The 5,524-nt window shown below is 41.2% G+C and overlaps 1 pseudogene; it reads right to left on the minus strand.

The window, feature by feature from the left end:
• Positions 1 to 480: 480 nt before the first annotated feature.
• LOC132363415 (protein lin-28 homolog A-like) lies at positions 481 to 3,216 on the minus strand (annotated as a pseudogene).
• Between the last annotated feature and the right edge of the window lie 2,308 nt (positions 3,217 to 5,524).

A 5,524-nucleotide genomic window follows, 5' to 3' on the forward strand; every position in this document is an offset into this window, starting at 1 on the left:
ATTCCATATCCTTCTTGAAGAGTAAAACAATTTCCCTATCCAGGCCACTTTCAGAAGCTGGAGATTTTGGGGGTGGAAACTCAGATAAAGCATGCAGGAAGGGTTACCCCCCAGAGCCCTCATGTGCATTTGGATAGAGCATGATTGGAGTTTCTTTGCCTCACCCCTTCCCCCAACTAAGAGGGAAGAGGGGGTGACGCTGTGGACCCCGGCCTGAGATATATGGCAGTGCCAGGTGCCCCCTACCCTCACTGTCCCCCCTTTCTCCACTCTGCCGATTGATGCCTGTTCCTCAAAACTTTCGGTTTTGGTTTTTTTTTTTTTTGGCCACGCCTTGCGGCATGCGGGATCTTAGTTCCCTGACCAGGGATCGAACCCGTGCCCCCTGTATTGGGCGCATGGAGTCTTAACCACTGGACCGCCAGGGAAGCCCCCTCAAAACTTTCTGATCATGAACGGATAACCCCCACCCACTGTGGCTCAATTCTGGGCCTCTGGGCGCATGGCAGGGCCATGGATCTCTTCTTCCTCCTCCGGAAAGTAGGCTGGCTTTCCCTGGGAGCTGGGAGCTTGCTGGGCCTTCAGTGGACGCGAGGCTACCATATGGTTGATGCTCTGGCAGAAGTGGCACTTCTTGGGCTGGGGTGGCCGTTTGCATTCCTTGGCATGATGGTCTAGACCTCCACAGTTGTAGCACCTACCTCCCTTTGATCTGCGTTTCTGCCTGTTCTTCCCTTTGGGCCGCCTCTCACTCCCAATACAGGACACCCCGCCAGGGCCGGGGACTCGGATACATTCCAGGCCCTTGGCGGACTTCTTAAAGGTGAACTCCACGGCCTCACCCTCCTTCAGGCTCCGGAAGCCCTCCATGTGCAGCTTACTCTGGTGCACAAAGACATCCACCGGGCGGGGTGGGGGGGGTTCGAGTGCGACCCCGGCGCGGGCAGTCATGGGCAGGAAGCCGAATCCCACGCGTACGTTGAACCACGTACAGATGCCGGCTCCGTGCAGCAGCTGCGGCTCCTCGGCCGCCCGGGCCGCGTCCTCCTGCGCCTCCTCCGGCCACCTGCAAACTGCCGGTTTGACACAGAGCCCAGGGTAGTTGGCCGAGCCCGCAGCCCCGGGCCCCAGGTCGGCCGGCTGCTGGCCCCAGAGAAGTCCGGAGGCAAAGGGCTGTATTTTTAAAATATCCGCAGAAGTACTCATGCTGGCATCCAGATTTTATACACAATGACTGCCATTTACTTTAAGCAAGCAGTGGCCTCCACCATGTCAGTCTTGGCTGTCATGAAGCAGAAAAAGGAATACTGCCTCATCAGACCCTAGAGAAATTCTGTAATGGAACTTAACTTACTAAATGATGGCTAATGATTATATCACATAGGTGAGACAATCCACTTGAAAATAAGCTTAGTATAAATCAATGTGAGTATCGAATAGAAACATTTTCATTCCCTATTCAAAGGTATCTTGTTTTAAAATGTACCTTTTATCTTATTTCTTATCTTCATGTCATCTGCAAGTAGACAAAATCTGGTCTATACTAAGAAAGTAAGGTTAAGAATATTTTCCAAATTCTAATTTAAGGAAGAAAAGCCAAAAATGAAAATGACAGAGTTTAGCAAGGAAAGAAGTCCACATTCTGAGATATATGTTGTTTAGAATTTCTGGTATTAGTTGTCAATTACATGTAAGTATTTTTTTTTTAATGTATTTTATTTTTGGCTGCGTTGGGTCTTCATTGCTGCACACAGGCTTTCTCTATTTGCAGCGAGCGGGGGCTACTCTTCTTTGTGATGTGTGAGCTTCTCATTGTGGTGGCTTCTCTTGTTGCGGAGCACGGGCTCTAGGCAAGCGGGCTTCAGTAGTTGTGGCGCACGAGCTTAATTGCTCCACAGGATGTGGGATCTTCCCGGACCAGGGCTCAAACCGTGTCCCGTACATTGGCAGGCAGATTCTTAACCACTGCACCACCAGGGAAGCCCTACATGTAAGTGCTGAATGCACAAAGTTGCTGAACTCCTTAGCAAAATATATAATTTATCACAAAAATGCTCACACACACACACACACAGACGTACAAAGAGAAGCCTCTCAAAATTTTAGGCATCAGAGAGAAGAAAGCCATAGTGATTTTTTTCCACTTGAGATTCAAAGCATTTATCATTTGCACTATACATTTAACAATTTAACTTTATGTCTCGTGTTCTCAACTCAATCATAGGGTCAAGAATTATTCTTAGAATCTGTACTCCCACAGCAGTGAGTAGAGTGCCCTGTACAATGACAGCTCCTAATGACTGTTACACACACCTAACAAGACAAACTATTGTCTAATTAGGAAAGGAGGGAATCAGAAATGATAAGAGTAACAGTGGAAAGCCCCAGAATGATCATTACTCTTGAATTTCCTAATATTAAAGTAGATGTATTCATATTTAGAGAAAAAGGTCATTTGAAAATAGACTATGAGTAAAAAAGAAAGCCTAGCTCTTTAGTTGTATACAATAACTAAATCTTACTCTAAAATTCCCTTTTCAAAATATGAGTTCTTGAAGACAAAAAAAAAAAAAAAAAAAAAAGAAACTGTTAGTCTAGGAATGTTTTCAGTTACATTGTCCTAAAACACAGTCAAATGTTTGTTTTGCCTTTTATTCTTATTTCTTTACGTTCCCTATGCAGACTCTTGAGGCGAATAGGAGTGATCTGTTTCTATTAACTTTAAAAATGAGAAAAAAAAGTGGTAAATAAGGATACAGAGAAGAGTCCTTGGTCTTTTCTTTGTCACACTGTCCGCAAATAGCTGAGGGAGGTGACGGAAGAGAGAGGTCAAGAGACTGAGACAGACCTGGATCCACCTCCACCATTTCCTAGTTGAAAAAGAAATTCTTAGAAAGTTGTTAGCCCTGCACCTCAAACATAGTAAGGATACAATGAGGTCATCTATTAACATTTTATCACTTCTGACACAATGTATAAAATACCCTGTTTTTTGATAATTCTCCATATGAGAATATATCAGGAGGGTTTTGCTTTTTATTGATAGCATGATAGAATTTTATAGAACTTTCACAGATACTCTTTTGAAACCACTTCAGACTCTGGAATCACTACTTTTTCACAGCTTCTCCCTTCTCCTCCAGTCCCAGCTCCCTCAACTAACGTCACAGCCAGGACTGTATCAGGACGGCTCTGTACCCATCGGCCATCTGCCATCTAGAACAGCCTTCCAGGACTCTCCATTCCATTAACTATCTTTAAAACTCAGCTAAAAATATTCTCTTCTTCCTTGCCTTATATATTTTAACTCCTCCCTGCCAGGGATTTTAACTTTGTAACTTGATGGTTTTTTTAGCCTTAATTTTTTCTAATATCAATATAAATATTCAATTTAATTCACCCCACAGATGATGATACATTCAATACAGGTATAACAAATTAGCCTTAGTTCACGATGTCAATGACTTTTTTAAAACAAACATTACATCATGAAATAATGCAATCAGTGCTTTGAGATAGCTGAAAAAAATTGCAAACTACAAAAGATGTGAAATTAAGAAATTTCATTAAAGAATGTACTAAGAAAGAGATGTGGAACTAAGATAAAATTTTGAAGTTAAATTGGGAAGGAAAGTTACTAAGGTAGCCAGATACCTGACAACCACTTATAAAGAATCGGCTCTGTTCAAGTCACTGTGTTAAAAACTAGAGGGTTGAAGACTCCAAGTGTATAATCTAATAATACACATAAATGTAATATGAGGTATAATTTTCAAGAAGAATAAAGTTGGAGGTCTCACACTTCCTGATTTCAAAACTTAACTACAAAGCTACATTAAAACAGTGTGGTACTGGCATAAAGGCAAACATACAGACTTTTGGAATAAAGTAGAGAGCCTAGTAATAAGCCCTCACATATATGGTCAAATGATTTTTGACAAGGGTGCCAAGACCATTTAATGTGGAAAGGACAGTGCTTTCAACAAGTAGTGTTGGGAAAACTGGGTGTTTACATGCAAAAGAGTAAAGCTGGGCCATTACCTTATACCACTTGCAAAAATTCAGTCAAAAGGGATCAAAGATCTGAAGAGTTAAAGCTATAAACTCTTAGAAATAAAGGGGAAAAGCTTCATGGCATTGGATTTGGCAATGATTTCTTTGATATGAAACCAGAAACACAGACAACTAAAGAAAACTTATTGGAGTTAAAAATTAAAACCTTCTCTGTGTTAAAGGACACTATCATAAAGTGAAAAGGCAACCTACAGAATGGGAGAAAATATTTGCAAATCATATCTGATGAGGGATTAATATCCAGAATATATAAAGAACTCTTTATAACTCAACAGCAATAATAACAACCAATGCAAATTAAAAAATGGCAAATAGACATTTATCAAAAGAAGATATACTAATGGTCAATAAGAACACAGACACTCAGCATCATTAATCATAAAGGAAATGCAAATCAAAAACACAATACCACTCCACACCTATTTAGATGGCTATTAAAAAAAAAAAGGCATTAAAGAACAAACAAAAAACAAACAAACAAAAACAAAACAGAAAATAACAAGTCTTGGTTAGGATGTGGAGAAATTGGAATCCTTATGCATTCTGGGTGGAAATGTAAAATGCTGTAGCCACTGTGAAAAATGTTTTGGAAGTCCCTCAAAAAATTAAACATAGAATTGTCAGATGATCCAGCAATTTTACTTCTGGGTACATACCCCCAAAGAACTGAAAACAGGGACTTGAACAGATATTTATACCACGTGTTCATAGCAGTATTATTCACAATAGTTGAAAGAAGGAAACAACCCAAGTGTCCATGAACAGATGAATGGGTAAACAAAATGTGATATATACATACAATGGAATATTATCCAGCATTAAAAAAGGAAGAAAATTCTGACACATGCTACAACATGGTTGAAACTTAAAGACATTATGCTAAGCAAAATAAGCCAAACACAAGAAGACAAATATTGTATGATTCCACTTATATGAGATACTCTGAAATAATAGCAAATATACATATTGGTCTCTGCTCCCAGTTCCTGGCACAGAGATCCTAAAAACCATGCAATTTCCTAAGTAATAAGAGCACTAGGATCATCTTTTGTTTTAATATTTGGTCTTTGACCCTAGTTCCTGACATGGAGCTCCCGAATCCCTTTGAATTTCCTGGGTGATAGGAGTGTCTTTTGTTCTACTGAGGTGACTCTGGGTTGGCTCCTGTACAGGGGGTTGTCACCAGAAAGACCAAGCCATGATTAGAAATTTGGAATTTTCAGGCCCTCCCTGTTCGGCAGAGAGGGGAGAGGGTCTGGAAATGGAGTTAATGATCCATTATGCCTTCTTGATGAAGCCTACATAAAAATCCCCAAAGTGTGGGGTTTGGAGAGCTTCAGAATGGCTGAACACATGGAGGTTCTGGGAGAGTGCTACACCCAGAGAGGCCATGGAAGTTCTTGCCCCGTCCCGAATACCTTACTCTCTGCATCTCCTCCACCTGGATGTT

This window comes from Balaenoptera ricei, chromosome 3 (assembly GCF_028023285.1).
Source record: "Balaenoptera ricei isolate mBalRic1 chromosome 3, mBalRic1.hap2, whole genome shotgun sequence".
Lineage (NCBI taxonomy): Eukaryota > Metazoa > Chordata > Mammalia > Artiodactyla > Balaenopteridae > Balaenoptera > Balaenoptera ricei.